Source organism: Callithrix jacchus, chromosome 1 (assembly GCF_049354715.1).
Source record: "Callithrix jacchus isolate 240 chromosome 1, calJac240_pri, whole genome shotgun sequence".
Classification (NCBI taxonomy): Eukaryota; Metazoa; Chordata; class Mammalia; order Primates; family Cebidae; genus Callithrix; species Callithrix jacchus.
Window position 1 is genome coordinate 19,396,799 of NC_133502.1, and position 23,464 is coordinate 19,420,262.

General features: G+C 37.2%; 1 long non-coding RNA gene across 1 annotated transcript; it reads left to right on the forward strand.

The window, feature by feature from the left end:
* The first annotated feature begins 200 nt into the window (after positions 1-200).
* Positions 201-2,952, forward strand: LOC118151501 (uncharacterized). Its single transcript, XR_004739850.2, has 2 exons — positions 201-329; positions 852-2,952. It is a non-coding gene; the product is annotated as an uncharacterized LOC118151501 (long non-coding RNA).
* The last annotated feature ends 20,512 nt before the right edge of the window (positions 2,953-23,464 follow it).

Here is a 23,464-nt window from a genome sequence, read left to right on the forward strand (position 1 = left end):
CATTTTATTCTTTCACCAAGCATTTTAACTGTACAATGTCTTTTGTCTTCAACTCGAGGCAGCACAGCAGAGTAATTGAGAAGACCACAAATCCTGCAGCCAGAGTGTCTAAATTCAAATCCCAGCTCTATCACTTTCTAGCTGTGCCATCTTGAGAAATCACTCTCTCTTTTCTCTCTCTCTCTTTTCCCCCCACACAGTTTCACCTCTCCCTCAGTGTTCTTATTGATAAAATGGGGATGAAAATACTACCGAACTACCAACTTCATGACGTCACTGTGAAGATGAAATGAAGAAAGCAGTTAGAATAGCCTGACACGTAATAAATGGTAAGTAAGCTATAGTTTAGAGATAAAAACAAATCACATAGAGAAAGATCTTTATGTAAAATACAAGTTAAATATAATATTTCCCTTTATTTGTGCTTGTTAGACATTTGAACCTTTACTGAGTTTTAGTATTGCACATTTTATTCCACACCAAGTGAGAAAAAAAGGTAAACATGAAGGGGAAAGGAAAAATAAATTCTAGTTATGACTTAGAGAAATAATGGGACTGTGCCATTTTGGGGACAGACAAGAGTAAATATGCATTTGTAGGTGGGGTTTGAATGGCTCTAGTCTATGTAGTCATATGTAGAAATATGAGTCAGGCAATATTATTGTGACTATTTCCAACGTGAGCACTTTGAAAAATAGAGAAGCTGTGTTATCTAAGCATAAACTTCAATTATTTCACAAAACTGAGATCTGAGTACAGGTATTCCTTGCTCTGAAACTCACTTTACTAATCGTTACATTTTTACTTTATTCTTGTAGCAACATCTCAAGCAATTGGTTTTATCTACACAGGTTGTCAATGAAAAACTTGTTGGCACAGATGAAATAATTCCCTCAGGACACAGAAATCTGGAAATTATTCCTCTTCTCTCTTCACATCTTCTTCCCCTGCCTCCCGCTAAGGAACAATAATTCTCTGCAGCTGGTCATGAAAATTCAGTTCTAGAATTTACAAAGTATCTTTAATTTTAGACACACATGTCTTGTTTTGTAACGAAATTTTACAATAGAGTAATTGGCATTTAGATTGTAAACTGCTGTTTGTCACATTTAATTGATGTTTTGGTTGCTTCCACATTGTGGGGGAGTGAGGGTGATGTTATGGTGCTCTTGGGTGTTTTGAGTGTTCCCTAAAGCTATCCAAAAATGGGGCTAGTGAAAGCTATTTTTGGAGGTGCTGAAATAATTTCAGTGGGAAAGTGGTCCAGGCCTCAGATGTTGAAGAAATTCCTGAAATGCCGTTCACTGACTTGACCACTTCTCCCCAGGCTGAACATGAACTGAAATAAGAGGCCACCTGGTGCGTTCGATTCTTGTATGCGTGTCAGTGCTCAAATTGCTCCAGATGATCTGAGGGGCTGTGAAAGCGGGCTATTATTTATTTATTTTAGTGCTTCCAATTTCTCTATGAGAACAAGGACTGACCTGGTGGCAAGAGAGAGGTTATAGTGTTGCGTATTGCTTATCGGTGCAGTTTCCCTACTTGAGACCCTCAGTTCAGTCTCTTTTCTAGCGATGCCCAGTTGTTACATCTCCTCGCCAGGTCTCTGCCCTGAGTCGGTGTGTCTGACTGCCTATGCCATAACTTCACTTGGACGTCACATAGAAGCTCTGAGTTCACCTGTACAAAGCAGAACAACTGATTTCTCCCAACACTCATGCCAATGTTTCCAGTGAAACTCACATCACATGTAGAATCCTCGTGCTTCCTTCACTTAACATTGAGGTTGTTGCCCCACTGCTGGGATGGGAGGGTCATTGCTGTGGCACTTTGGGGTGAACTTTTACTTTTTGTAGTGCTTCCAATTTCTCTGTGACAATAAGGACTGACTTGGTAAGGACAGGGAATGACATATTAATAACATGTCATTGATTAGCCAATGCTATCAATGTCACCTTCACAATGTAGCAGAAATTCATTCACTTCTTGCCATTTCCACTGCTTTTACCTTATTCCAGAACATCACCATCCAACGCCTCATACCCAGCTTAGTCTCTTTGTGTCTGTTTGATTACCCAGCATCCCGTTCTCCACACAGCTATCAGAATTATGCATAGCTTTGATCAGAGTTGAGAAAAGGCTATGGGACCTGACCCAGTTACTGTTTAGACTATTGATCCATTGGAGTGACACAGGTTATTAGGAGTGAGCTTACCTAAGGAGCAGGTAGAACTCTTCTGGAATGATATCTCTTCTATATGGAGAAGTTAATTGGCTTTAAGCTTTAAAAACCTTTGGCTGAAAAGATGTGTTTATCGCACATCACACCCTAACCACAGGATAGCAGCCTCTGTGCCTGTTTAATGTGACCCATATATGCACAGTAGAAGTCTCCAAGCTCAACTGTCCTCTACCCTCACTTTACAGTGGGAGAATAAATGAATTAAATCCAAAGATTGAATCTGCTACTTTCTGCAGGGCCAGAAGCCACCCTTGAGAATCCCTGCATATACATTGCTAAAATGCCACTCCATAGCCATTGTGTTCTCGGCCTCAAGGGATGAAATGCTCCGACGGAGGTCAAAAGACAAAATAGAGTTCTCTAATCCACAGCCAGGCAACAGAAGAAGGAATCTGATCCTTTTCCGGAGGAGATAAGTTATATAAATGGAACATAATAGATGCCAAATTGCTTTTGTTGTGTGCTATTTTCTTCAAATTCATTTAGTTGGTATATAAAATGAAACTGGAATTTATTTCAGATTTTGAGGTGTTTTGCAAAGTGCCAAGTGGAAATGGGGTAAGACCGGGAACAGTGCAAAAAATGGCCTTTGCCTGAGACTCTCCCTAGTCTGCTTTTATTTCTATGTCCATGAGAAGAGAGATCTTCAAGATTATGTATAATTCAAGTCTATAAACCAGATTCAACAGATAGTTTTCAGGCTAAAGAAATTCTCTGTGGTGTTCATTTTAGTAATTTTAGAGTCTAGGTTTTATGTGGAGTCATGACTTTGGGGTGTTTACACTTCTTTTCTTTTTTTAAAATTGGACTATATGTTCTTAATAGTTGGATGCAAACACAACATTTTGAAGGAAGGTGGAAGGCTAACTGCTAGTGTGAACATTCAGTTTTCAATGTCATGTCACCTTAATCAGACACACACCTGAATGATCACTATTCTCCCTGTCAACAGAAAAGGATAGATAGCAGGGTGGAGGTCGTATGACTCGCAGAGTAAACAAAATCATAGGAAAGAGGGAAATGGACTTCATTGCCACATGTTCAGTAATAAAGGTTAAATTATGGTATTTATCGCTCCAGCAATGTGATTCCAAAAGTACATTTATATGCTTTGATCAATTAAGTGTGTTCAGCCAGTCTTCCTCAGATTTAAAATGAAAGAATTAAAAGTCTGGCACAATGTTCTCTAGGATTATAGTCTTTTATCAAAGATAACAGCCCGTGTTCCATTATCGAACACTCTGGAGTTCTCCCAATCTGTTGCCTTTGGAAAGAAGAATGACAAAATTCAAATTTCAAATGCAGCCAGAGAATGAATAAAGGGTAGAGATGATTCAGCCTGGAGAAAATATGAGTTTTACAGTTGGAGAATTACTGTAAAACAAGCCTCTCTGTTGAAGCTGTCAACACAAACATCCAGCACAGCTCAGAAAGGTCATGTATTAATCTGCTCTCATGCTGTTAAGAAGAAATACCCAAGACTGGAAAATTTATAAAGAAAAAGAGGTTTAATTGACTCACAGTTCTGCAAGGCTGGGCAGGGGGCGGGGAGTGCTCAGGAAACTTACAATCATGGCAGCAGGCACCTCTTCACAGTGCAGCAGGAGAAAGAATGAGTGCTGAGCAAAGGGGGAAGCCTTTTGTAAAACCACCAGATCTGTGAGAACTCACTCGCTATCACAAGAACAGTATGGGGAAACTGCCCCCATGATTCAGTTATCTCCACTTAGTCCCACCCTTGACATGTGAGGATTATCACTATTCCAGGTGAGATTTGCTTTGGGACACAGAGCCAATCCAGGTCAGGCTCGTGAGAGAAGACTGAATGAATATGGATTTCTAAATCTTTTGATTGGTCATAAAAAAGGAAGAAGACTACCTTTGTAAAGGCAAAAGAAGCTTCTTACATATTGAAATATATCACACTTATTTAATTTTTATCTGTAAATTGAGATAGGAAATGGCATGAATAAATGGTAGCTTTTGAATAATTCCTGGTCTTTATATTGTAGAATGAATATAGATTAGAAGATTACATAGATATGTCTCAGAAGGGTACTATATTGACCTAAAAATCCTTTACTTGGTGTGCAGTTCTATTTACTGAGGCGGGTAGATCATGAGGTCAAGAGATCAAGACCATTCTGGTCAACATGATGAAAACCTGTCTCTACTAAAAACACAAAAAAATAGCTGTGCATGGTGGTGCATTCCTGTAGTCCCAGCTACTTGGGAGGCTGAGGCAGGAGAATTTCTTGAACCCAGGAGGCAGAGGTTGCAGTGAGCCGAGATCGCACCACTGCACTCTAGCCTGGGTAACAAGAGCGAAACTCGGTCTCAAAAAAAAAAATTGTGAATTGTTTTTAAATGTTTATGTTTTCTAAATATTAAGCCCATGGAAACAAAAACACCAGGATAATTCTGTAATAAAGTATAAAACCTACTATTTTGTCTTGCTTCATCTAGAGCAGATCATACAGCAATATGAGCAGTGATGACTGGGAATTGCCTGCTATTGATCATGAAGAACCAGGTTAGTGGTTTTTGTCTTTAACAAACAATGTTTGAAAGATATAAATAAGTCTACGCTTTGAGATGTGTTTATTGTAGTAAAGATATGTGCTTTTGAGAAATTCCTAAAACAGAAATTTTAATCAAAGAGTCCAGTATATCTATTAACTTTTGTGCACAGGGATCTGCCAATTTGATGTTTAAAAGCAACATGTTCCTTGCTATCAACCAAATGGTTCTGTTATTCCAAAATTCATATGTTGAAGCTGTAAACCCCCAGTGTGATAGCAGTTGGAGATGGGCTTTTGGAAGGTAATCAGGGCTCGATGAGGTCATGGGGATGAGTGCCTCATGATGGGATTAGTGTGTTGATAGTAAAAGCCAGCAGAGAGCTCACCATCTTCTCAGTGCACATGCGCTGAAAAAAAAGTTATCTGAGGGAAAGGCAAGAAGGACCATCTATTAACTAGGAAGTGAGACCTCAGCAAAACCAAAGCATCTTGGTGCCCTGACTTCCACAAACTGCAAGAAATAAACGTCCATTGTTTAAACCACTCAGTCAGTGTAATTTTGTCATGGCAGCCCCTAACAAACCTCCTGAATATGCTCCCATGTTATGATCTATGTCCTGCATTCCAAGAAGTAGAATATATTTGAGAAGCAGAATTTGGATGAGTTATTTATTGTACTAAATCAGCTATTTACTTATAGCCTTAGTTTTCCCCCAAAAGGTTTGAGGTGACGAGGACAACACAAGCTGTTGTTATAGTTTGCAGATGTTCAGCAGCACACAGTGGCCTGTGCTGTGTGTTTCCGACAACAGTACATCCAAGAACTTACACACAGAGTGAGTCTGACGATGGAATTTTTCTACACCGCAGTGGTTTTACGTTGGTTTTATATGCAATAATAATGTGTCCTTTCTTGTTCTTGAGGAGGCTCTGGTACCAAGAAGCAGAACTACGTTTAGGGAATGGAAGCTCTTCCATAGGGCTCCTGACTTTTGGAGCCAGTAAGGATGAGAATTAGTGGCAGCAGCCTTCACTGCAAACTTGCTTGGTGTTGGTTTTGTTGTTCTTCCTGGCACACACTATAATAACCCCTTCTTCTGATGAAAGAAGACAGGAAAATTTCACTGACTTTTGATGTTGAACATAAAGCCAAATTATAAACATTAAGATTGTAGCTATAATCAGACCACCAGAAATGTCAAATGAATATCTCTGCCACTGTTATTTGTGAAAAATTTGCATTTTATATATGTATTTGAGGATATGTATATTTTCTCAAGAAATTGCCTGTTACATATTTCAGAGTGTATCTATATTTGCATTTTTCTTATCAGTGCCCTTTAGAAAAAGTTTGTGAATTTTTACCAAAGGTATTTATGTTATTATACATTTGAATAGGTTTACTTTCCCAGTATTTTTATTGTTTCTGTTCTTTTTCTTTTTGAATGGAATTATTTTTTTACTATATGTTTAATTTACTGTTGCTGAAAGTATCTACCATTTTAAAATATAGTTCTGGTCTATTAAACCCAACCAATTTTAATTAACAAATTCTCTTGAATTTTTAATGTAGGCAGTCATATCGTTTAATGGTGATTTTTATCATTTTATCCCAAACTTTTTGTTGTCTGTTTGATGCATCATTCTGTTGGCTATGTTGTCTGGTATAATTGGTATAATGTTGAATGTTGATATTATTTTTAGACATTCTTCTTTTTTCTATCAAAGAATGCATCAAAAATTACTTTTTTCTTTTTTGGCTAACACCATTGTCAGGTTAATGACTATTATGTCCAGTTCTAGTCAACTTCTTTATAGTGAATATTTAAATTTTGTGAAACATATTTGCATATATCAAGATGGTCACTTTTTAAAAAATTATTGCGGGCATAAATTGCATTATTCAATTTGTAGAATGAAATAACCTTGTGCATCTAGGCTATCACTACTTGGTTAGGATATTACTTTTTTTCTTTTCCCTACCTTTTTTTTTTTTCTGAGATGGAGTCTTGCTCTGTTGCCCAGTCTGGAGTGCAGTGATACAATTTCAGCTCACTGCAAGTGATTCTCCTGCCTCAGCCTCCCAAGAAGCTGGAATTACAGGCATCTGCCATCACATCTGGCTAATTTTTTTTTTGTATTTTTAGTAGAGACAGGGTTTTACCATATTGGCCAGGCTGGTCTCAAACTCCTGACATCAGTCGATCCACCCTCCTTGTCCTTACAAAGTGCTGGGATTACAGGCTTAGCCCACTGCACTTGGCCAAGGTATTGTTTCTAAAAATATAATACCAAATTAAATGTAACTAATATTTTTAGGGAGAACTTTTGCTCTCTTCAGTGTTGCAAGACTTGTGAAATAAGTTAGGAAATCTTCCTATGTTTTTCATTTTCACGAAGTGTTGGCCTAAGATTGTTATTTTTTCTCTTTAAAAATTAGAAAGCACAGGCATAAAAGATCATCTAATTTTGCTCACTTTTTTTCTCAGAAGATAAAATCCGTTTTGTGTGTGTTCTTACTATAGTTTCCCTTCATTGTCTATATTAGTAGGCTTTTGAATTCTTAACCACTCTTTGTTTTGCTGATGATCGGGGTTTTAAAAATTTGTTTTACTTACATTTATTTTATAATTTCATGTTTTCTCACTCATTTTATTTGAGTTTACTATATTTTTCTCTTCCTCTTCAAGCTAAACATAGCTTAATTACCTTTATGTCTCTTGTTTTATAATAAAATTATTTAAGCCTATAATTTTCATTTAAGTCCAGTTTTAGCTGAATATAACCACATCTTATATAAAGTTCCTTTGCTTACATGAATGGAACTGGAGGCCATTATCTTAAGTAAAATAGCTTGGAAAGTCAAATACTTCATGTTCTCATTTCTAAATGGAAGTTAAACAATGTGTACCCACAGACATTCAAAGTGGATTCATAGACACTGGGGACTCCAAACAGTGATAGGGTGGGAGGGGGGGTGAGGGATGAAAAATTATTAATACCTATTTGAGTGCAGTGTGCGCTATTTGGGTGATGGATACAAGCCCAGATTTCTCCACTACACAATATATCCATGTAACAAAACTACACTGGTACCCCATAAACCTTAAAAAATAATTAAAAAGAAATTGTTGTATTAACATTTGATTCAAAGATTTTATGGTTTTTATTGTTCCATTATTCGTTGACTCATACGATATTAAAAAATAATTTGGTGTTGATTGTTTCAAAATATTTGGAAATTTTGAGTGTTTTATTTATTTATTATCAGAGAGGTTATACATGCACTACATAATGTTTTACAAGCACAAAAAGAAATACTATGAAAATTTTTCTTCCTTCCTGCTGCCCAATTAGCTACATCTCTAGGTGCATCCACTATTCTTGGGTGTCCGTCCAGATGTTTCCTATGCACTCCAAGCATCATGTATGTATTTTTTCTTCATACAAATAAGACATAATAGATCATTTAATTTTCATTTTAATAGGACATCTGGAAATGTTATATCTACATAAAACTGTAAAGAATTTCATTGTATGGACATAGAATAATTTATTTAATTTGCTCAATATTTTAAGCACGTATGCAGTTTGTTTCTTTTTTTGAGACTGAGTTTCGCTCTTGTTACCCAGGCTGGAGTGCAATGGCGCGATCTCAGCTCACCGCAACCTCCGCCTCCTGGGTTTAGGCAATTCTCCTGCCTCAGCCTCCTGAGTAGCTGGGACTACAGGCACGTGCCACCATGCCCAGCTAATTTTTTGTATTTTTAGTAGAGACGGGGTTTCACCATGTTGACCAGGATGGTCTCGATGTCTTGACCTCATGATCCACCCGCCTCGGCCTCCCAAAGTGCTGGGATTACACGCATGAGTCAAATTATTATTTTTTCTTCAGATGACTGCCCAGTTTTCCAACTCATTGTATAACGCATATTTTCCATTGATTTTATGTCATCTTTTTTACATTCTGCATATTCCTCTCTCTTTCAACTCTTCAAACCCTCTACCTAATGAACAACTTGTGCCTCTTGCTTCCATGATCCTAGGTTTTCAAAAACAGCATCTCTTGAATTTCTTCCAAGAAAAAAAAAAAAAATTCAGCCCCCTAGACATAAATCCCTTCTTATCTCTTGTGTTATGGGCAAATATCTTTTATTCTTTTCTCATCAATCTATAGAAAAACAAGACATGATTAATTGCTCTATCTAGCTATTCTGTCACAGATGGAGTAGACATAGTGAGAAATGTAAGTGTAATAGTTATACTTGAAAATACTTGTTCCTTGTGAAAAATGTTACCTTGTCAATCATTGGAGTTGCAATTTCTTGTAAAGTAAGATAGCTGAAATTGTATTATTATATTTAATCAAATATAATTGTGTTACCCACACCATTCTCTGATTAAATCGAGCTGTAATCTTAATTCTATGAACCACTCTATGTGACTTAAAAGGTTGATAAAGACAATTCAGTGGAATTGGTAGATGAGTAGGTGACAAATTTAGTTTGGATGTTTGTCCCCACCCAAGTCTTCTGTTGGAATGTGATCCCCAATGTTATAGGTGGGCCCTGGTGAGAGGTGTTGTTGGAGTCATGGGGGAAGATCCTTTATGATTTGGTGCTGTCCTCACCCTAGTGAGTGAGTTTTCTGGAGATCTGTTCACTTAAAAGTGTGTGGCACTTCTCCTCCTCTTTGTTCTTACTCTACCATGTAATTGCCGGCTCCCACTTCAACTTCTGCCACGATTAAAGGGGTTCTGGGATCACCCCAGAAGCCAAGAAGATGCCAGCACTATGCTTTCTGTATAGCCTGTAGAAACATAAGCCGGTTAAAACTCTTTCTTTATAAATTACCCAGTCTCAGGGATTCCTGTATAGCCATACAACAATGATCTAATATAGTACCCAATAGCCATTTCTGCTTCAGTTAGATCAGCTAGAGATATATCTTTTCATTGAGGTTTTTAAAAAATCTATAAAAAGAACCAGGTGCCGTGGCTCACGCCTGTAATCCCAGCACTTTGGGAGGCTGAAGCAGGCGGATCATGAGGTCAAGAGATTGAGACCATCCTGGCCAACATGGTGAAACCCTGTCTCTACTAAAAATACAAAAATTAGCTGGGTGTGGTAGCACATGCCTGTGGTCCCAGCTACTGGGGAGGCTGAGATGGAAGAATTGCCTGAACCCAGGAGATGGAGGTTGCAGTTAGCCAATATAGCACCACTGCACTCCAGCCTGGCGACAGAGCAAGACTCTGTCTCAAAAAAAAAAAATATATATATATGTGTGTGTGTGTGTGTGTGTGTGTGTGTGTGTGCGCGCGCGCGTGTGGGTGTGTGTGTGTATAAAATGATGCTTGAAAGAACTTTCTGGTGCTAAAATAAATTAAAAGATACTAAAGTGAATGGTATTTTTTTCTTTAAAGGCTACAATTTTGATATATCTTTTTTATTTTTATTTTTTATTTTTTTTTATTGCATTTTAGGTTTTGGGGTACGTGTGCAGAACATGCAAGACAGTTGCATAGGTACGCACATGGCAGTGTGTTTTGCTGCCTTCCTCACATTCACCCACATTTGGCATTTCTCCCCAGGCTATCCCTCCCCAGCTCCCCCCGCTGCCGCTGTCCCTCCCCTATTCCCCCCAATAGACCCCAGTGTTTAGTACTCCCTTCCCTGTGTCCACGTGTTCTCATTTTTCATCACCTGCCTGTGAGTGAGAATATGTGGTATTTCATTTTCTGTTCTTGTGTCAGTTTGCTGAGAATGATGTTCTCCAGATTCATCCATGTCCCTACAAACGACACGAACTCATCATTTTTGATTGCTGTATAATATTTCATGGTGTATATGTGCCACATATTCCTGATCCAGTCTATCATCGATGGGCATTTGGGTTGGTTCCAGGTCTTCGCTATTGTAAACAGTGCTGCAATGAACATTCGTGTGCATGTGTCCTTATAGTAGAACGATTTATAGTCCTTTGGATATATACCCAGTAATGGGAATGCTGGGTCAAATGGAATTTCTATTTCTAAGGCCTTGAGGAATCGCCGCACTGTCTTCCACAATGGTTGAACCAATTTACACTACCACCAACAGTGTAAAAGTGTTCCTATTTCTCCACATCCTCTCCAGCATCTGTTGTCTCTAGATTTTTTAATGATCACCATTCTAACTGGCATGAGATGGTATCTCAATGTGGTTTTGATTTGCATCTCTGTAATGACCAGTGATGATGAGCATTTTTTCATGTTTGTTGGCCTCCTGTATGTCTTCTTTTGTAGTGTCTGTTCATATCCTTCGCCCACTTTTGAATGGGCTTGTTTGTTTTTTTCCTGTAAATCTGTTTGAGTTCTTTGTAAATTCTGGATATCAGCCCTTTGTCAGTTGGGTAGACTGCAAAAATTTTTTCCCATTTTGTTGGTTGCCGATTCACTCTAGTGACTGTTTCTTTTGCTGTGCAGAAGCTGTGGAGTTTCATTAGGTCCCATTTGTCTATTTTGGCTTTTGTTGCCAATGCTTTTGGTGTTTTGATCATGAAGTCCTTGCCTACTCCTATGTCCTGAATGGTTTTGCCTAGATTTTTTTCTAGGGTTTTTATGGTGCCAGGTCTTATGTTTAAGTCTTTAATCCATCGGGAGTTAATTTTAGTGTAAGGTGTCAGGAAGGGGTCCAGTTTCTGCTCTCTGCACATGGCTAGCCAGTTTTCCCAACACCATTTATTAAACAGGGAATCCTTTCCCCATTGCTTTTTTTTTGTCAGGTTAATCAAAGATTGTATGGTTGTAGATATGTTGTGTTGCCTCCGATGCTTCTGTTTTGTTCCATTGGTCTATATCTCTGTTTTGGTACCAGTACCATGCTGTTTTGATTACTGTATCCTTGTAGTATAGTTTGAAATCCGGTAGTGCGATGCCCCCCACTGTATTCTTTTTGCTTAGAATTGACTTGGCTATGTGGGCTCTCTTTTGGTTCCATATGATGTTCTTGGGGGTTTTTTCCGGTTCTGTGAAGAAAGTCAATGGTAGCTTGATGGGGATAGCATTGATTCTGTAAATTACTTTGGGCAGTATAGCCATTTTCACGATATTAATTCTTCCTAACCATGAACATGGAATGTTTCTCCATCTGTTTGTGTCCTCTCTTATTTCGTTGAGTAGTGGTTCATAGTTTTCCTTGAAGAGGTCCCTTATGTTCCTTGTGAGTTGTATTCCTAGATATATCTTTACTTAAATTAAGATGTGTATCATGTTTTAACTCCATTGAGAAGTTATCTGTGATAAACCCACGATTAGTTATATGATCTTTTTTACACATCTCATACTGTTCTGTGTAAACTTCTATGTTAGTGAAGTTCACCAGATAAACAGAGCTAATAAGATGTCTGTCTCTCTATCTATATATTCATTTATCCATCTATCTTTCCAGGGAAATGGCTCAAGTGATTATAGAGGTTGGTAAGTCCCAATATTTTCAGAGTAAGTCAATAAGCTGGAGATCCAGGAAAACTGTTGATGTTGTTACATTTCAAAGGCCAGTGGGTTTGAGACCCGGGAAGAGCCAGTGTTTCAGTTGGAGTCCAAATGCTGGAAAAAAGCCAACCTAGTTCAAAGGCATCTGGGTAGAAGAATTTCCTCATATGAAGGATAGTTAGCTTTTTGTTCTATTCAGACCTCTAAGTGATTGAATGATGTCTACTCAGATGGAAAAGAGCAAGTTGCTTTACTCAAGTCTACTGATAGAAATGTTATCTCATCCAGAAACATCCTGACAAATAGACTAGTAATAACGTTTGACCAAATATCTGGACACCTTTTGGTTCAGGCAAGTAGACAGATAAAATTAATTATGACAACTTTCAATAGTGAATTTATCACAGTTTGCCCCTAGAACACCTAGAACTCTATAAAGGCAAAGTGGAAGACATTGGGTCTCTGAGTCCTTAGTGGAAAGTAGTGTGTTTGGTCTATAATGAGTATTAAGGAATGCAGAATAAACTACCCATTAACACTGAAAAAACTATATATGACAAGTTAATGATAAACATTTTGGTAAAAATGTGTATTTCCTTTAATAGAAAATTTTAAAGAATTCTCCTAAGGGAAAATGTATTAGATGATGTTTTTAATTAATCATATTTTTAAAAATATATAATTTGGTGACTTCCCTATTTCAGTTAGTCTTTGATCTCTAAAATAATGGAGTTACTCAACTATAACTCAAGTAACAAAGTGTCCAGACATACTTGCAAAATCCCTCTAAGAGAAATGAAACTATGAATATTTATGTACTTCCATTAAAATGTGTTTAATTCAAATATTAAAAAATCTGAATTTATAAGAATTTTAGTGCTTTTCTTATATCTGCTGATTTATCTTTTAGTAACTATCATAATTAATTTTATGTAAATATTTTTTTCATTTTTTTTCTCAGACATAAGCTCCACAAGGTGAAGTGGCATGCAGATAAAGAGTATGCTTTTTTTTCAGTGTCTGACATGAATAATCTTTGGATACCAAAAGAATAATTATAAAATTAAGAGGATTCTTAGTCTTCAATTTTGTTCAATGTTGTCTCATCCATCCCATTTTTTTTCTGTGCTGTAAGAGTTAGGTCAGTAATGTTAATAACTAAAAACTTAAAAAGTAATGTCTATGCTCAAACAACCTGTGCTATTATCCATAAAACAATGAGAGAATGACGAGTTAACTAATATGGATCCTTTAAATTGTGTGAATGTGTGCTGTAAGACTAAAGTTATAATTTTTTCTTAGATTTAACACAGGGCTACCTCCTTGACTATAAACTTTTGTTGCTATGTTGGGAAATTAGTTTGGCCTTAAATTTTCTTCTGTGAATAATAAAACTTTCCTTGGAGACTGGATTCATGGGCAAATTCTCTTTAGGAAAACATACTTGAATTTGACACATCTATAAAACCATCACCCTTTGGGACTACTGGCTTCTGACCTCTGAATCCTAATAATTATCCTAAGGCCACAAATGTACTGCACACTGTCCAGAAGAGACATTCATTGGCTCTCTCAGTCTCATTGCTTGTAGAAACTGTGTTTCACATATCCTGGTTATAGGTCTCTAGGCTATGTTCTTCCTACTCGGTTATCTCAAGCTACAGCTGCTCCTAGTTGGTGCCTCCAACAACAGTTTTAACAGACTTCATTTTCTATGGGAGACTCATGCCTGAACTCAACTTTCCATGTCTAAATAGCATCTACATACAGGTGTTGACATAATGTATATTCCTTTTATTCTTTATGTTTTATAAGATGGAAAAGGTACCAAAAGACTTGGGGGATAATAACGACTAGATTGGATACATTTATATTGTATGTTATCTAAGAAAGAGGCTTTCCATTTTTATACAGTGTCTATGAGCTAATCAGTAAAAAGGAAACAGTTGAAACAAGATCTCTAACAATAATGGTTCATAGGGAATAATAAGAAGAAAATGAGAACCGTTTGTGAAAAAATGCTATCACATAGGTTGACCTAAAATTTTATATTAACTATTTTGATACACTTTGTTATTTCTGTCTTTTCCCCAAATACTCAGCATAAAAACCTATTGATTAAGCAAATTATTTTTTAGACAGTGGCAGTAAAAGCAAAAACAATCTTGACAGAGTCTCATTGGAGTCTCTAAGTAGTGATATTATGGAAGTATATAGATGCCAAGGAGCCAAGACTGTAGTTTTTTTTTAATTTTTATTTTTAGAGACAGGGTTTCACCATATTGGTCAGGCTGGTCTCGAACTCCTGACCTCAGGTGATACACCTGCCTCGGCCTCTCAAAGGGCTGGGATTACAGGCATAAGCACAGACCTGCCAAAAACAAGCAATGGGGAAAGAATTCCCTGTTTAATAAATGGTGTTTGGAAAACTGGCCAGCCATGTGCAGAGAGCAGAAACTGGACCCCTTCCTGACACCTTACACTAAAATTAACTCCAGATGGATTAAAGACTTAAACATAAGACCTAACACCATAAAAACTCTAGAAGAAAATCTAGGCAAAACCATTCAGGACATAGGCATAGGCAAGGACTTCATGACCAAAACACCAAAAGCATTGGTAATAAAAGCCAAAATAGACAAATGGGACCTAATTAAACTCCACAGCTTCTGCACGGCAAAAGAAATGGTCACTAGAGTGAATTGGCAACCAACAGAATGGGAAAAAATTTTTTCAATCTACCCATCTGACAAAGAGCTAATATCTAGAATCTACATAGAACTAAAACAGATTTACAAGAAAAACAAACAAGCCCATTCAAAAGTGGGCGAAGGATATGAACAAACACTTTACAAAAGAAGACATATATGAGACCAACAAACATATGAAAAAATGCTCATCATCACTGGTCATTAGAGAAATGCAAATCAAAACTACATTGAGATACCATCTCACACCAGTCAGAATGGTGATCATTAAAAAATCTGGAGACAACCGATGCTGGAGAAGATGTGGAGAAATAGGAACACTTTTACACTGTTGGTGGGAGTGTAAATTAGTTCGACCATTGTGAAAGACAGTGTGGCAATTCCTCAAGGACCTAGAAATAGAAATTCCATTTGACCCAGCAATCCCATTACTGGGTATATATCCAAAGGATTATAAATCATTCTACTAGACGAACACATGCACACAAATGTTCATTGCAGCACTGTTTACAATAGCAAAGATGTGGAATCAACCCAAATGCCCATCAATGGTAGGCTAGACAGGGAAAATGTGGCACATATACACCATGGAATATTATGCAGCCATCAAAAATGATGAGTTTGTGTTCTTTGAAGGGCATGGATGACTGGAAACCATCATTCTCAGCAAACTGACACAAGAACAGAAAATCAAACACTGCATGTTCTCACTTATACAGGTGTTGAACAATGAGAACACATGGACACAGGGAGGGGATCTTCACACACTGGGGTCTGTTGAGGGGAAAGAAGGGAGGGACAGCTTGGGGTGGGGAGTTGGGGAGGAATAGCATGGGGAGAAAAGTCATATTTAGGTGAAGAGGAGGAAGGCGGCAAATCACGCTGCCATGTGTGTACCTATGCAACAATCTTCCATGTTCTTCAGATGTACCCCCAAACCTAAAATGCAATCAAAAAAAGTATATAGACACTTTAGAACCTAGGATATGTGATTTAAAGGTGGATATTTCAAGGTGTGGAGCTAGTCGGAATTGGGAAAATTTTATGTAACAAAATACCTTTGGTTTTGCAGGCACAGCAAAGAAGTGGAAATCTTGAAGAAGCCCTAATGAGCAAATTTGGCTTAATAGGCTAATGGTTTAGTTGGCTCAAATTCTTAAGTTCCAGGAGGAAGTAATTCCAGGAACAATAATATAAACTCTTTTTCCTCTATCTTGGTAAAAGTATGTTTGGTCATAGTATTGTTTAATACAGGGACAGGAATTAAGCTGGTTTAAGTTCTTGGTCTTAAACTGACCTATTATAGCATTCTGTTTTAGAGAGCTAGGTAAAAAAACGACGGACTTTTTTTCCTCAGCTGTCTACCATTACACACATTTTCACCAAAACACAAATTCACAGATGCAAGATTCTACCATAGTCAGTCTTTACTATACAGCTCCTAGTTTGAGAGGAATCATGTTGAACTCTGGTATCCCACTGGAGGCTGGCTTTTCAAGTGGTTTCTGGAGGATGTTGGTTGAATAATTGTGTGACCCCAACGAGTTGTACTGTGTTTACTCTGAAAACCTTTCAGGGAAAATTTTCAACTACATTCGTTGTATTTTCAGTTTTAACAAAGAGGTCCAGAAATATCAGATTATTAGGATGCTTTTACAGTCCATCCTTGATGAGTGGTAGAAAAATATATCTAGGTCTATCTTAACTGCAGGCTATTTACAAAGTAAAAACTGTTACCTTAATAAGATTCTTCATTATGACTTAGCCTAAAGTCATTATAGAAAGGCTCAACAGAAGTTCATGTCTTCGTTTTTGTCTAAGATGTAACTTAAGGAACATTTTTCTCATTGGCGTATTTCTGAAGAATCAACAACATGCCTGCCATAAAATAATTATTCCTTGCATGTCTAAAGGAATTTTGGATACTACAGTAAACTATCATCAAACCTCAAAGACTTGGTATACAAAGAAAACCTCTTCATGAAGACTTCTTTTTATACAAACCTCTCTGTGGCAGATGAGTAGCAAATTTTAAAGATGGAGTGCAGAAGTTTCAAGGTCATTCCACTAGGACAGGAGGGTTGAAAGTGGAACCGGTTCTCCAACAATTAGTGCAGTGTTTTTTCAACTCTGCCATTCTGCTTCAAATACAAGAATATGACTTCAAGACCTGGGCATAATGAGGTTAAGCATTTTCTCTGTTTAAAAAAGTAATTATCTTGATACCTGGGATGCCTTCCTAGACACTCTGAGCAAGGCTGGATATGAAGAAAAATAATTAAATTTCTTGCTAGTCACCAAAGCTGTCATCAGCTACAGCCTTGTGGGATGGGAGGGTGAAAAGAGATTTGGCCTGAGGCCCTTAAGGTTGTGTTTTGAAATGTAGGCCCTCTCCAGAAGGAAGTCTTTGCTTCAGAGCATTTCAAATGAGGCAAATAATTAAGTTTAAAATGTTCAATATATTGTGAATCTATATCTCTATAAAACACAATAAAAATAAATGACTAGTAAAAGAAAGTGAAAAAAGCACATAAAAAACCCAAACCAACCTTTCTTTATTATGACATGCAACATACCCAAAATTATTACAAGTTTCAAAATATGGGTTCTCCGTTTCTGTATTTATCTTGCCATAGATCTAAACAGTTCACAGAACAGCACTGGTCCTTCAGTCACACCCTGGGTAGTGCAGATTTATGTCATGATCAGATTGAGGACTTACAGGCTGATGTATTTAAGGAGTGTGAAGAAGCTTTTCATAAGCTCAGAATTAGATGGGAAAAAGAAAACAACCTCTCTTGACCATGCCTAATAGTTGACAAGTCTCCTTACATCAATGCTCTCCTTCCTCTTGGAATCTTACTACTGAATCTCTTAGGGTATTTATTATTTTTATTATTATTATATTTATTTTGAGAAAGGATCTCCCTCTGTTGCCCAGGCTGGAGTGCAGTGGTGCCATCTCAGCTCACTGCAACCTTTGCCTCCTGGGCTCAAAAGATTCTCCCACCTCAGCCCCTCAAGTAGCTGGGACCACAGGTGCATACCACTGGCTAATTTTTGTATTTTCTGTAGAGACGGGGTTTTGCCATGTTGCCCAGGCTGGTCTCAAACGCCTGAGCTCAAGTGATCTGGCTGCCTTAAGCTCCCAAAGTGATGGGATTGCAGAAATGAGCCACTGCACCCGGCTAGATTTTATTTTAAGTTGGTGGTGTTTTATGCATGTTTTATTTCTGTCTCTAAAATGTAATTTCCTTTAAAAGAAGATCTGTGTCTAAATCACATATACCAGCTTCACTCTTAGTTCAGCTTGCCTGTAAGTGATCAATAAATATTTTCTGACTCAATGAATGCACCCTTTGTCATAAATATAACAAAGTAATATAAAGGACATTATAGTCTAAATTCAGTTAGTGGTAATCAAATACAGTCATCTTATTCTTAATTTGTAAACTGCTCAAATCCTGCTAGAGATAAAATAATCAGAAGTACTCTTGAATTATAACTTGAATTGTGTCAGCTAAAATAATATGCTGAATTCTTAACCCTGAATACATGAGAGGTGACCTTACTTGGAAATAGAATCTTTGCAGATAATATTAATAGGAGATGAGGTTATTTAGGTGGCCCCCAATCCAATATATCTGATTTTGTACAGAGAGAAGGGAGAGGCACAGAAGGAAAAGAGCCATGAGAAGTCAGAGGCAGAGATCAAAATTACGCCGCCACCAGCCAAGGAACACCAAGGGCTACCAGCAACTCTACCAGGCAAGAAGATTCTCCTGAAAACAAGCCTCTGAGAGAGCATGGCACTGCCAACACCTTGATTTTAGACTTCTAGGTCTCTAAGACCATGAGGGAGTATTTTTTTGTTTTGTTTTGTTTTAGGCTACTCAGTTTGTGGTACTTTGCTAAGACAGCTGTAGGAAACTATGCAGCAAGGAAATCTGAAAAAAAAATTAAAATGGTGAGTTCCAAGTGGAACTTTGATAAAACCTGGGCAACAGACAGAAGACCTCAGACATGCCCCTTGGTGGATGCGGTAGCCCAGTGGTTCAGATTCTGTGCCTAAAAAGAAGATGAAGTTCAATCACCAGATGCTGGAATGGTCCAGCATCAAAAGTCAAACAAACTTCCTCAGACCCAGAGAGGAGACTACCAGGCACATAATTGTCTTCTCTCTTGTAGTCTGGAACAATAGTCATCTTTCCCTATACACGACAGAGAGACGTGATACTCACAATTAGCAATTTCTGTGTCTCAGTGTGTCTTATGCTATTTGCTGTTGGAATTCTTTTTTTCTCAACATCACTAGTTATTTTCTGGAAGAATGGTAACACACTTTTAAAGAACTGTCTAATTGCCAAGTTTTTCCACTCCAACTGCATTTTCTCACCACTGATTTATTGTTCAAGCTGTTCTAAAGAAAATAAGAAAACATTGTTATTTTACAGAATTTCAGCTAAAGTGGTTATCAAAATAACACTGAAACATGAAATCACTTTCAAAGAGTATGTATTAATTCATATAGTTTAAAAGCTTAGGTATGTATTGGCAGTAATATGTTAAGTACAGAAAGGTAAACAAGTATCAAGTACATAAAATTTTTAAAAATCAGTGGTATTGTCCATTAAATACAATATGGCATCGAAAATGTGTGGATTCAAATATATGAAGTTGGTAGTAAATGAATGTTAATTCTCAATCCTATCCTAGATTTATTTAACCATAACTTGTTTAAAAATCCTTTAATCCATAATAAAAACTGGGAAAAAAATTAAGAAAAATTGAAGTGGAAACAAGAATGGATTGAGATGAATGAGCAGGTCTAAAACAAAGCAGTATACTCCCCAAACCACCATGGCACGTGTGTAACTACGTAACAAACCTGTACAGTCTGCACATGCACCCCAGAACTTAAAGTATTTTTAAAAAGTGATAAAAGCAGCCTATTGAAATATCAACTGTCCTTAAAAGTGAACAGGCGACCTTAACGTTGAACTCAAGAGCATAAAGTTCAGATGCTGTTATATCTGTAAAAGAAAAAGCAGTTATCTGCAATAGTTTTAAAGGTCAAAGATATATTCAGAAATAGGGCAGCAAGAACGAGTGGCATGATGCCACACAGGCCCTGAGAGAGGTGACTCAGCACCTCAGCTGCCCTGCAGGCCATCTCTGGTGATTGATAAGAGCTGTGCAACAGTGGCTGTGAACAGGTCAGGAATGTGGTCGTTGAAGGTGCCATCAACATTTGCAGCAGCGCTTGATGTATGTGTAAGGCGACAGTAGAAGAGAATGTTTGAGCGGTTGATTCTAGGAATATTTGCTGGTCTCCAAAAGTCAAGTGAATCTAATAACAGATTGAATTGTTAAATACTGACACTCTTCTGGAAGAAGACTTAAAAGACAAACATAAGCTTTTAGACGTGATTTTCACCCTTCATTAGAAGGGTATTCTAATTAGAAAAATAAGGAAGTCTGGCATTTCAATAGCAATAAAACTGAACAAACTCAAAGCAAAAGAAAGAGTGGTAACTAAAACAAGGCACAGACAACATGGACACGTTGACCTATCTAATATTTTCCACATGGAAGACACCCCTCTAAATGTGTTCTGCCGACCATTTGTCAATCCATTTCATCTTCAACATACCCATGAGGGTAGGTTTCACTTGAGAAATCAAGAAAAAAGCTCAGAGGGGTTAATTTACTTGTCCAGGGTCACACAGCTAGCAAAGGCTGGGGATTCGCTATTCAGGTAGACTGTCTCAAGTTCAGTGGCCACTTCTTGTGATAAAATAATACTGAAAATCTGATAGTTTCACGATTTCAGTGTTGTATATTTTCTGAGCTGCCATTGTTTTATATATAGTCTTCCACTGGAGAAATGAAGAAACAAGCAAACTTTTTTCTAGCTATCTGCAGTTTCACTCAGAGACACATGGAAGGCTGGAAATACGTGTCCTAATAGGTTATTAAACAAATTGGGAACTAGGAAACACTATTAACAGACAAAATAATCAATCCTTTATCTCATTATGCTTTATGGAAGTTTTGTTTTGTTTTTCTACCTATGGCAAAGCACAACAATACCACTAATTAACTTCCTACTGTGACAATGTTTATTTAAAAAGCAAATTGGCATTAGGCTTGTCCCAATATTAGATTCATTATTTAGATCACAGACAAAGTGCTTTTTTTCACTCATTAGCTTGTGCATATTCTTTTAAAAAGGCAAAGATAAGTCCTATCCATATAGAAATATTGATTGTGAAGATCATTTCTACTACTAGACAGGGTGGCTGTATTTTCTTGATGAAATAGAGGCAAATGTGAATTAATAGGTGAGATTCAAAAGAGCAACAAAGTCATTGGCACTTTTTAAACACAAGAAATGTACATATTAACCTCAATGAAGTTAATTAATAAATGTATAAAAAATGGAAGATTTTGAATATGGTTGAAAATCATATTAGGACATGCACAATACATTAAGTTCTGAGTATAACATTTATAAAGAGAATTCATCATTTTTAGATTTTAAAATTAAAAGTTAATTGGGATTGAAAATTAGCCCAGTTGGCTGAAGCTAAATATAGTAGGTTGATCGTATATGCTTATCATTGTGGGTTTTTCATTTTTTTGTTTGTTCGTTTGAGACATGATTTCAGTCTCTTGCCCAGGCTGGAGTGCAATGGTGTGATATTGGCTCACTGCAACCTCTACCTCCCAGGTTCAAACGATTCTTGTGCCTCAGTCTCCCTAGTAGCTGGGGTTACAAGTATGAGCCACCATACCCAGCTAATTTTTTCGTGTGTATTTTTAGTAGAGACAGGGTTTCACCATGTTAGCCAGGCTGGTCTCAAACTCCTGACCTCAAATGATCCTCCTGCCTCGGCCTCCCAAAGTGCCAATGTATTTTTTTGATAGTTGACTAGGATTGCCGTTGCTACTGGACTTTTCCATTGGGCAGAGCTAGTAATTTTATTTTTAATAGACATAATATTTTAGACAGATATTTCTAACTCAAAAGTGTTGAATTTTTACTTTTGTGAGTTTATATTTGTATCTTTTTCTTCTAAAAATCTTAATAATATAATTTTAATTTGCTCTATTATATAGCTATCCATTTATTTATAATCATCTATTTACTTATATATGTATAATATAATTTCAAGATAAAGTATTAATAATGAAAGAGCTTACAATTTCTTTGCATTTACTTGAAACTATCTCACTAGGGACATATGGTTTATTTACTGTGTTTTAAAATCAGTTAGTTTGATTGGGCCACAAATGCCAGGAAGAGTTAGACTCAATGTGTTTATTTATGTTATTTTTTATTTTTATTTACTATTATTATTTAGTTTGTGTGGGAACATTGTAGCTGTATATATTTATGGGGTACAAGAGATATTTTGATGCAGGCATGCAATGTGAAATAAGTACATAATAGAGAAGGGGTATCTGTCCCCCAAGCATTTATCTTTTGAGTTACAAACAATCTAATTACACTCTTTAATTTATTATAAAGAAAATGTGCATGTACATACCATGGAGTACTATTCAGTCATAAGAAAGAATGGGATCCAGTCATCTGCAACAACATGGATGGAATTGGAGATCATCATGTTAAGTGAAATAACTCAGGCACAGAGAGACCAGTATCACCTATCCTCACTTATGTGTGGAATATAAAAATCAAAACAACCGAACTCATGGACATAGAAAGTAGAAGAACGGTTTTCTCAGAGGCTGGAAAAGATAGTGCAGGACTTGTGGGGGGTGGGTGTGGGAGGGGAGGGTGGGGTGAGGGGTTGGTTAATAAGCTAAATTTAGGGCAAGCCATTTTTTAGTTCCTATTACAATCTTTGGTTATTGAATAGAAATGTTAAGACCTGATCAATCAAGTTTTAATTTAATCTAATATAATTTCAGGAAAGGTTATAACTGTACTGTAAGTATATATTTCTTTGAATAATGCAATGTAATGTTTTTCCCTGTAATGCATTTTCATTTGGAGTAGCTCCTCTACAGCAGAGGTGAAATATAAAATGGCAGCCATGGGCAGCTCCCAGTGCCTCTGAATATCTCTTGCTCTGTCTCTTTCCTGTTATTTCTCCTCTTTCCCCAACAGTGACTTTCTATATGCACATCCTATTCAAATACCTCACTTTTATCTAGAGTTGGGAGAAGAAAGACGTTAAAGATAAGAGTCAGCCTGATCACACTGTCTCCATGGACAAGCCAGGTAACCCTGCATCCTGCCCAATCACTTCAGCACATCCATAAAATGGAGGCCTTTTAGGAATATCTACATCCCAGTGCAATGATGATGCACTGGTTTGTCTTTATCTGTAAAATTTTTGAAGTCCTACAGTTTGCTTTGGCAGTTTACCTAAAAATAATACCTTCAGGGTATAAATGTCTTCAGTGCTTAGAGAACCTTGCATCTTGAATAAGCACAATGGACCTTTGAAGAAGAAGAAGGAAAGGGAGAGGCCCTAGAGCAGGGCAG